This window comes from Equus przewalskii, chromosome 7 (assembly GCF_037783145.1).
Source record: "Equus przewalskii isolate Varuska chromosome 7, EquPr2, whole genome shotgun sequence".
Taxonomy (NCBI): Eukaryota; Metazoa; Chordata; class Mammalia; order Perissodactyla; family Equidae; genus Equus; species Equus przewalskii.
Window position 1 is genome coordinate 60,526,244 of NC_091837.1, and position 11,411 is coordinate 60,537,654.

The following is an 11,411-nucleotide window of genomic DNA, read 5'->3' on the forward strand; positions in this document are numbered from 1 at the left end:
TATGTTTGGAACGCCTACAGCCCACTCGGATCATCTAAATCTAAAGAACAAATAGGCATTCAAATACAATTTCCAATCCTTCACATTACTTAAATTATCTTTCTCTTTTAAAGCTAAGCTCAACCCTTCCTCTTATATGAAGCTTCCACTGAATATTTTATCTCATAAATAGAAATCCTTCCTCTGAATTACTGAGTTTATTTTGCTCAAAATTTTGAATTATATCCTGATCAACAAATAAGTTGCATGGACCTTTAGAGAGGTAATTAAGCTTTAATCGTTTCTATCTCTTCCTTAGCTGTGTTCTGCACATGAGAAAGAGATTGTTAATATATCAGTAATAATCAGTTAGACTCACTCAGATATATGAACTTTCCATCCCAGGTTTTGGTAATTGGGATCATCTTGACATGGACCCTGAGCCAAACCAGTCTGTGGATCAAGTGCTGTTTACATCATTCCTTCAGCCCACTGCCATATGGGAAAATGGCACCAACTTTTCTGCCTGGTAAGATGAGTAAGACAATTTCTGCTCCTTTTTTTCCCCTTTCACTCATTTCAGGAAAAATACAGACTAAGAAATGAAATTCTTTGAACTTCTTGGAAGAAAAATCTCACTTAAGTCCTCCATATTATTAACCAAACTCTGAACCTGAAAAGCTTAGTTCTGCTTTGAAACTTCAAATCCACCACATTCTTGAGTAGTTCTGACTTGACAATTGATATCCTTCTCCCTCTCTCATGCTCAGTCGCTCCTGCTCCTGCTGAGGTTGTGAGAAATGCGACAGGAGCAGGACTGAGGAAGAGATGGAGTGAGTGCTATGGGGCAAAGTTCAAATTCTCAAATATTCTAGAACTTCAGTTTCACCCAAGAAAGAAAATAAATGAATGGTTGAACAGGGAAAATGGTAGCGTACTCCACCAAGAATAAAGCTACTGATAATGCTTAACCAATTTGCCCTCAGTTTGGGATGTTTTATTCCCCTTATAAAATATCTTTAGAAATCTGCAGCCCAAACCAGTTTCTTCCTCCAATCGCTGCAATTTGTTCTCTCTTCCCCAAAACCTGGCACTCAATATCTCTGTTCCAATGTGGGGTAATAATATTCCTATATTAGTTAAACCTCATGAAGGAGTTAAATGAAAGTATAAGTAGAAACAGAAAAATTCCTGGAGAAAATAAAAGCAAAATTGTATTATTTGGTCTGTAAAATGATCTGTACTGCTGATCTCAACAATTAAAAGCAAGTTCTATCATTTTACAGTGTTGACTTATGCTATAATATTAATTTCCTACTTATACTATCTCCTCTCAGACTTTTGAAGAGGAGTCAAGGTGCCATTTACAAAAATGAAAATGAACATTATGTCCATCTTCCCCTTCAGCCTACATATGGAGAAATAGGCAGAATCACTCTGAAGGTTTACTCACGACAGGAGAAGAGACATAAAAGTGTGATGACAAAGTCATTTTAAGAAATTAACTTTGGTTAATTTAGCTGACCTTGCTTTAAGAGGTGCAGCTGTGCTGAGTCCACAGAGAGCTGCAGCCAAGCAGGGCCTTGGCTAGTGACTCTGTAGCAAATGCAGTGTTTTGCTGTCATTGTTCTTTCTTTCCCCTCTGTTGGTTGGCACTTCCCTTTTCCTGCCTTTCCTTTCTCATAGCATACCGCTGCTGTTTGCCTGGAAATATCAATGTTTCTCTGTCTCCCTTGCTAACAAGAAAACTGAACTGATAAGAACCAATCCAACCATGGACTTCTCCAGCCACCGAAGTCATAACATTTTCCCAATCCAGATGGCATGCACTGGTTTGAATACGTTAAGGAATAAGGATTGAAATATTAAAAGTGGAATGACCTTCTACTATATAACATTGTCTTTTGGCAAGAAGTGCTACATCGTGTTGCTCAGCAAGGCCCAGGTGGGGCCTCTCCCTATTCTATCATGTTCTGTGGAAAGAAATCATTTATCCAACTGCAATCGCTTTCTGTATTTCCCAATAACCTGTGTTCTTATTACTTTTCTAAATCCCTCCTGTTAACATTTCATACTATCAACATTTAATTGTCTGTTCAACAGTCTTCATGGGCTGCTGACTCTATGCTAAGCACTGGGAAAGACCCTGCAGTTATAAGGGTGGGCAAAAAAGCAATCTCATTGCCTACCCTCATGGTACCTACAGTTAAGTGTTTAAGAAAGAACTTAATCACACAAATTATATCTGAATTTAATGCTTCAAAAATGCATGGTACAATCAAAGTATTACATTTCATCAATGTATAATGTATTTTAGATGAGAAGGTGATGATTACACTGTGAACTAATAGGAAGAGTAAGGTTGGGAGAGAAGTAAAAAATGTTTCAAGCAGAGTAGGGTAGCCATTTTTATCAAATAAAGATATAGGGTGTACATCTGCTTCTGGAAAGATAGAGTAGACATACTTTTCCTTGTTATTCCTGCTAAATACAACTAAAACCCTGGTCATTACATATAAAACAAGTATAAGAAGACTGAAAGGTAGAGAGAAGAAGGTAAACTGGAAAGGGACCTCAGGACCCAAGGTACAGCATAATAGTGAGTTACTTGGGTTTGCTGTCTCATACTTCCTTTGTTGCTATACTGAAGCCAAACACCACAGAGCAAAATCTCTGGCCCCCTTCCCACTCATTCTAGACAGAAAAGTCTGAGTGGAGAATCTTGACTTACATTTGAATTCTAGTTGCATGAGGCTGTAATTAAGTAACATCTCTGCCAAGATGGTAGCAGGGAAGGCCAAATACATTTCTGGGACTTCCATCTCTGATTGTTGGTAATAAGGCTATTTCTTGCCCCATCATTCCATAGTATCTATCAGTAGAGATTATGCGGAAGCCTGGACCTTCAGCCTGATGTAGCAATAATAAACACGCTTCCACCTCTGTAATGGGGTAGTGTCAGATGAGGCCTAGTGGAGAGTCAGGACTTCCCCCATCACGTAGCAGTATCAAGGCCACTAGCTACTGTGACATCAGTAGAGAACATGTGGGGAGCAAACATTACCATCCCTACCCAGCAGTAATAAGAACACACCTCCTCCCTCATCCATCCACCTTGGACAGCAATGAGAAGAAAGTAGAAATTTGGACTTCTGTCTGTATCTGGCAGTAATAAAATGACAATCGTCCTTCCTTTGTGGTGCAGTGTCACAGGAAGTCAGGTAAAGCGAAAGATTTAAATACATTCCTGAATCTCATAAGAAAACATGAAAATGATCAAGTTTCATTTGAAAATCGTTTGTCACATTAAGAACCAGGAAGATCTCATAGTAAATGAAATAAGACAATCAATAGATGCAAACATTAAGAAGATGGAATTAGAGTTGTCTAATAAAGAAAAAACAAATGGAAATTTTAGAATTGAATACAATAACTGACATAATTTTCAGTAGATGGACTCAACAGCAGAATGTGAGAGACAGAGGAGGAAAAAATTTGTGAACTGGAAGATAAAATGATAAAAATTACTCAATCTGAACAGCAAAGAAGCTCATGCCAAGACACATCATAATTAAACTGAAAACTAAAGGAAAAAAATTCTTGAGAGCACCGAGGTAAAAATGACACTTTACCTATAGTAAAAACAATTGGAATGGCTATGTCTCTCTCATATAGAAATAAGAAAGAATTGTCAACACAGGATATTACACCAGAAAAATATCTTCCAGGAATGAAGGGAAATTCAAGATATACTCAGATGAAGGAAAACTAAGAGAACTGGTTGTCTGCAGACATACCCTAAGAGAATATATAAAAGAAGTTCTCTAAGTAGAAAGGAAACCATTTAAGAAGGAGCACTCAAACATCTGTAATGAAGAAAGACCATATTAAGGAAAAATATGCTTAAGTGCAACAGGCTTTCTTTCTCCACTTGTGTTTTCTAAATTATGTTTGATGGTTGTAGCAAAAATATAACACTATATAATATGGTTCTAAATACATGTATAGGAAATACGTAAGACGATTTTATTATAAACAGTGGAAGGTAAAGGGGCATAAAGGGGAGTAAGATTTCTATACTTCATCAAACTGGAAAAATAAGACCAAACGACTATCATATGTTGTATTTATATAGTTTAGTAATTAAAGCAAACACTAAAACAGTGACTCAAAGAGACATACTCATAAACACTACAGATAAAGTAGAATTCAAAAAATATTCAAGTAACCCACAAAAAAGGCAGGACAAAAGAAAGCAGAGAAACAAGAAGTAAAAAAGAAAGGAAGAAAGAAGCTGAGAGAACAACCAAAAAACAAGGAAATAGAATGTCACATTTTAAACTTAACATATCAAAATTATATTAAATGTAAATAGACTAAAAACACCAAGTGAAAGGTTGACATTTACAGAGTCAGTGAAAAAATATGATCCAACTCTTTGCTGTCTATACAAATTTACTTCAAATATAATGATATAGGCAGATTGAAAGTAAAAAAATTGACAAGGATATATCATAAAAAGTTTAATCAAAAAAACTAGGAGTGCCTATTTTTATATCAGATAAAATAGAATTCAGAGCAAAGAAAATTATCCAGGAATGGAGGAATATCATATAATGATAAAAAGGTAAATCTATCAACAAAGTACAGCAATTCTAAGTTTGTCTGCACCAAACAACAGAGATGCCAAATATGTGAGGCAAAAACTGATAGAATTGAAACAAGAAATAAACAAATCCATAATTACACCTGGAGATCTCAACAACCCTCTCTGAGAAATTGATAGAACTACTAGAGAGAAAATGAGCAAGGATATAGAAGAACTCAACAATAGCATCAACCATGGGATCTATTTGACACTTATAGAACAGTCAACCATGGCAGAATACATATTCCTTTCAAGTGTCCATATGGTCAATATAGACCATATCCTGGGTCATAAAAGGACTCTCAACATATGTAAAAAATAAAGTGAAAGGTGGTTCTCTAACTACAATGGAATCAAAGTAGAAATTAATAAGAGAAAGATAACTAAAAAATATCCAAATATTTGGAAAGTAAACTGCCTGTGGGTCAAAGAAGTCTCAAGGGAAATGAAAAAAACATATGAAATTGAATGAAAATAAAAGTATCATATCAAAACTTGTAGAACACATCTAAAGCAGTCCTGCAAGGAAAATTTATAACACTAAATGTATGTATTATGAAAGAGAAAAAGTATCAAATCAATAACTTAAGCTCCCACCTCAAGAAATTAGAAAAAGGAGCAAAATAAACACAAAGTAAGGAAAATAAGTAAATAAGTAATACATATAAGAAAAAAATAAATGAAATTGAAAACAGAAAAAAAATAGAGAAAATAAATGAAACAAAGACACACTTGTTTGAAAAAAAAATCAGTAAAATTGACCAACCTCTAGCAAGACTGACAAAGAACAAAGAGAGAAAAAGCAAATTGCCAATATAAGGAAGGAACTGGTGTATTATTACAGACACAGCAGACGTCAAAAAGATACTGAGAAAAGTACAAAGAACTCAGCACATCTACATTTGACAACTTAAACAAATAGAACTTTACTTTGAAAAACACAAACTGCTACAACTTGCTCAACATGAAATAGATCTTTTGAATAGCCTTATACCTCCTATTGAAATTGAGTTCATAACTTTACTACTCCCCCAAAAGAACTCCTCTGACTTATATGATTTCACTGTAGAATTCTACCAAATGTTGATGGATGAAACGGTATGAACTTTCAACTCTCTCTTCCAGAAAATAGAAGCAGAAGGAACACTTCCTAATTCAGTCTATAAAGCCAGCATTATTCTGACACAAAAACCAGATGTTGACATCAGAGGAAAGGGAAACTGCAGATGGATATCTCTCATTAACATTGACGCAAAAATCCTCAAAAAGAAATTAGTGAGTTAAATCCAACAATGTATAACAATAACTATCTACCCTGACCAAATGGAGTTTATTCCATGGACACAAGGCTAGTTCTATGTACAAAAATAAGTAAATGTAATCCACCATATTGGCAAACTAAAGAAGAAATATTCATGATTGTATCAATTGTTGCACGAAAAGCGTTTAACAAAATTCAGCATTCATTTATCATAAAAACTCACAGAAAAGTAGAAATAGAGAGGAATTTCCACAACTTGATAAAGAACATCTACAAAATAGCTTTAGCTAACATTATACTTAAAGGTGAAAGACTAAATATTTCCTCTCTAAGATCAGGAACAAGGAAAGGATAGCCACTCTCACCAGTCTTACTCAACATAATGCTGGAAGTTCTAGGCAGTGCCATAAGGTCAATAAATATATAAATAAAAGATAAGAAAAAAGAAATAAAACTGTCCATATTTGCAGACAGTATGATCATGTATGTAGAAAATGCCAGAGTCTACAAAAAAAGTTAATAAGAAGAAAAGGAAATAATCCTAGAACTATAAACTGAGTTCAACAAGGTCACAGGATGTTAAGATAAACCTATGAAATCAGTTATATTTCTATAAACATGCAGACATCAAAATAGAAATTCAATGCCATTTATAACTTTTAAAAGTAAATTTATTATTTCTAAATCTAACAAAATATGTACAGGATTTGTATGTTGAAAACTGCACACTGTTGACAAAATTACTCCAAGATCTAAGTAAATAGTAAAACATTGTGCCCATAGATTGAAAGATTCAATGTAGTAAATATTTTAATTCTTCTCAAATTGATATATAGTTTTAACAAAATTTCAGCAAGGTTTTTTATATATGTACACAAGAGTATTCTAAAATTTCTATGGAAAGGCAAAGAAGCTAGAATAGCTAAAAAAAAACATTGAAAAAGAAGAATAAAATAGGAGGACGAAAATCTACTCAATTACAAGACTTATGTAGCTATAGTAATCAATATTGTATGGTATTGGTCGAGGGATAAACACACAGATCAATGGAACAGAACAGAGAACCCAGAAATAGACCCACACTTATATGCCCAACTGAAATATATATATTTTAATAAATATATATATAGCAAAGCAATTAAGTAAAGAAAAATAGTCTTTTCAGTAAATGGTTCTAGAGAATTGACATCCATAGGCCAAAAACATACCAAATCTCTATCTAAGTCTTATACTTTATACAAAGATTGATTGAAAATAGATCACAGATTTAAATGTAAACTGTACAACTATAAAACTTTTAGAAAGAAAATAGGAAAAATCTTCAGGATCTAGAGCTAGGAAAAGAGTTCTTAAGCATGATCCATAAAATGAAACATTGATAAATTTGACTTAATCAAAATTAAAGTCTTTTGCTCTATGAAAGATCTTGTTAATAGGATATAAAGACAAGCTTTAGAGTGAGATAAAATATGGGCAAAACAAATATCTGACAAATGACTGCTATCTGGCATATATAAAGAACCCTCAAAACTCAATAGTAAATAAACAAACAATCCAATCAGAAAATGGGCAAAGAAACTTGCTATTTCTGTGAAGAGGACATGAAGATGGCAGATAAGCACATGAAAAGAAGTTCAACAGCATTGGCTATTAGGGGAATGCACATTAAAACCACAGTGAGATATCACTACTCTCCTATCGAATGGCAAATATAAAAAATAGTGATACCACCAAAGGCTGGAGAGTATGCAGAGGCACTGGATCATTCACACACACCTGGCAGAAATGTAAAATGGTGCAGCCACTCTGAAAAACAATTTGGTAAAATGTTTTAAATAGCATTTCTAAAAAACACTAATGAGCAACTACCACAAACTTAACAATTGCAGTTGCACTGCTGGACATTTGCACCAGAGAAATGAAGAGTTATATCCATAAAAAACTCATGCACAAATGTTCATAGCAGCTTTATTTGTAATATCCCAAAACTGGAAACAATGCAAATGTCCTTCAAAGAATGAATGGTTAAACTGTGATGTGTCCCTATCATGGAATACTATTCAGCAATAAAAAAGAATGAACTATTCACACACACAACAACTTGGATGACTCTCCAGAGGATTATTCTGTGTGAAAAAAACCAATTACAGAGCCAGGCTTTATTGCCTAGTGGTTAGAGTTCAGTGCCCTCTGCTTCAGCATCCCAGGTTTGGTTTCCTGGGCACAGAAACACACCACTTATCTGTCAGTGGCCATGCTGTGGTGGTGGCTCACATAAAAGAACCAGAAGAATTTACAACTATACACAACAATGTACTGGGGCTTTGTTGAGGGGGAGGAAGAAAAAAGAGGCAGACTAGCAACAGATGTGAGCTCAGGGTGAATCTTCCCCTGCAAAAAAAAAAAAAAAAAGCCAATTACAAAAGGTTAAATGCTGCATGATTCCATTTATGTAACATTCATGAAATGAAAAATTATAGAAGTGGAGAACAGGAGTTAAGGAAGTGATGTGATTGGAAGAAAGTAGATGTGGTTACAAAAGGGCAACATAATGAATCCTTGTGGTGATGGATTCTGTATCTGGATTGTATTATTCATATCCTTGTTTTGATATTATAATATAATTTTGCAGGATGTTACCATCAGAGGAAGCTGAGTAAAGAGTACAAGGGATCTTGCTGCATTATTTCTTACACTTTCCAACGCATCTAAATTTATCTCAAGATAAAATTTTTAATAAAAATATATGATGGCCAATTGAATCTGAATATTGCATTGTACATCCTTATAATAAAAAATATTCATTGTTTATCTGAAATTCAAATTTAACTAAGTGTTCTACATTTTATCTGGCATCTCTGGGGAAGAAAAAAATCTCCTATACAATGGAAACCATGGTGCATTGAGGAGTGGAAATGTGGGTATGTCCAGTGCACCGTGAACAAGATAGGATGCGTTTAAATGAGTTTTTTAGTCTCTCCTAAACATAACCTCTGTTTTGAGGCTAGAGTAGGTCAACCAGGCCATGTATCTAATCGGTGTTCTTTTTGTGACAGTTATTTACAGAAAAAGGGAGAAATATTGATGCATTTTAATGCAAAAGCAGCATTTCTTTCAATAAATTATTTGATGTATGGACTCTTGGTCTTTGTCTTTCTGTCTTCTTTTCGCTTTTGCTCTCTCTTTCTCTAATTCTCTAAAGCACTTTTCTATATGCTAGCAGAACTTAGAATTGAAGCAAAAGCTGGGTTTAAAAAATAATAATTTCTGTTTTATTCCAGCTTGTGCCTTATGAATTATTTATTTCTACTATAATATTCCAAGAGTTCTCTCTTCCCCTAGTTGTTCGTAACCACTCCTTTCAGAGCTTTAGCTTGACCCCAAGCATTCTGGAAGATGAGTCATCTGAACTCACACTCTCTAGCTTGTTTGCACAGAGGTCTCCTGTTCACAAATCTATCCCTCCAGGGTAGGAATTCTAGAGAGTACATACTCGAGGGCTGCCAGCCCCTTGAAAGTCCTACAGAAAACAAAGGATTATTTAGGGTTTTAGTCTGAGAAATGGAGCTGGCTCTGCTTACCAGAGGACACTGTAAGACACATGCCGGAACACAGAGGTCTCAGCGGCTGTTTCTGTTGGAGGTGGTTGGAGTGTCCCTGCCCTCCCAGCAGCACAAGGCACAAAATGTCATGTAGACATCATCAAGAATGAGACCTTGGCTTATCAATCATCTCTGCCACTCCAGAGTCTGTTCTGGGTATTGTGTGCATCGGGTATCTCTTCTATCAATTCAGCTGGGCCTTTCTTTTGTAAGGGTAACTTTCTTTTCTCTGAGGCATTGCTCGCCTAGAATTTTCATAATAAACTTGAATCAAAATGAACAATTTGCAAAGAATATAAAATGACAGTACATTGTACCTTCTCATCTTTGAGTCACACAAATAATGAAGAGTGAGTGATAACATAGTCTGTGCAGGGCTGGGCGCTCTGCATTGTTACAGAGCTGTACAAAGATGCCTCACAGAACTCATGAAACCAGGGGCCAGTGAGATCTATGAATACCTTGTATTCCGTTACTCTAGAAAGTTTATAGCGGGGTGACCAGAAGTCCTTGCCTATATCACGTGCCCACAAATAAACAGAGAATGTGAATAGAAACATATTCTTTTCTTCACCTTGACAGCTGGCCACAAGAAGCAAATATGTACTTATTACATCTGCATATGGACATTATGGAATATATTTTTAAGAGAATTGAAAGCACTTTGTCTGGAACTAGTCATTTTTTTATTAAATTAAAGCCTCTGCATTAATTTATTATCTAGCAGGCAGGAGGAATTGATGGTAAAGAACTTGATAAAAGAAAAATGGGTACAATTCTGAAACTTGGTTAAGAGAGCCACTGTGTTGCCAAAAATGATGCAGAAGGTGCCTGATACTGGGATTGGCACATCGTATAGGCTCTCAACGAACACTGTTGAGTGAACGATTTTGCCAAAATCAAGCTTACATCACAATATAAACACTTTCAGCTGAAGATGATGTCTTACAGCATCTGTAACTTCCGCCTCATGGACATCTACATTCCCATCCTTTTCTAGTGCTCTAAGCTATGCCCAACATCTCATTATTTCATATCTGGATGACTTGATAATTTCCTAGACATTTCCCTGACTCAATTAATTTCCCTTTTCAAACTATCCAATCTGAAGTTTACCTTCACAAAGTCCAACTTTTACTTATACAATTTCCCATAAACTTCACTCACTCCTTATTACCTACAAGATATAGTCCATCCTCTTTAGGATAGTCTTTTTATGTCCTGTAAATATTTGACCCAAACTACGCTACAATACTAACCATACAATCTGTCCACACATTGCTACTAATACAATTTTACTAGTCTGTTCATTGTGTCTAATTTGTCTTTCCCATCCTTGTTTAAAATTCTACACTTTCTTTAAACTTCAATCTCTAACTCATCTCTCTTTTCCATTAGATCTTCTTACTTCTAATTCCCAGAACTTTGTGAACACTTTCCCTTAGAACTTCTGTAGTATATACAGTTGCACTGCTGATGTGGCACATTTCACACCTTATCTTCCCCTGCCACGTATCTTTAAAATTCTGAATTATGGTGCCCCAGCTAGATTGTAAGCACCTGTCTTGGGGACTATGCTTCATAACTTTTTTTTAAACTTCAACCATCAGCATAATTTTGTTCATTTAATGGGGTTCTGAGAAAATATTTCTTTTTCTCCCCTGTGCCCTTACATCTCATGTCTCAATAAGACATATTCCCAGAAACATCATTGCAAATGCATACTCTACTGGTGGCAGGAAAATGATTTTATCTTTGGATATGCTGACAGGTGGTCAGCATTCTGAACCTGCCACATGTGTTACCAACTGATAGTCAAGAATTCCATTTCTTGTGTGTGCCTGAGCTTTAGGCACATGGAAGAAGAGGAATCAGCTCAGAGACGCCTAAGAGTCCATGTGCCAAATCATGTCTTAAGTGT

The 11,411-nt window shown here is 35.3% G+C and overlaps 1 long non-coding RNA gene across 1 annotated transcript; it reads left to right on the forward strand.

The window, feature by feature from the left end:
• Positions 1–3,068: 3,068 nt before the first annotated feature.
• Positions 3,069–8,645, forward strand: LOC139084926 (uncharacterized). The gene is made up of 2 exons (XR_011542865.1): positions 3,069–3,200; positions 8,521–8,645. It is a non-coding gene; the product is annotated as an uncharacterized lncRNA (long non-coding RNA).
• The last annotated feature ends 2,766 nt before the right edge of the window (positions 8,646–11,411 follow it).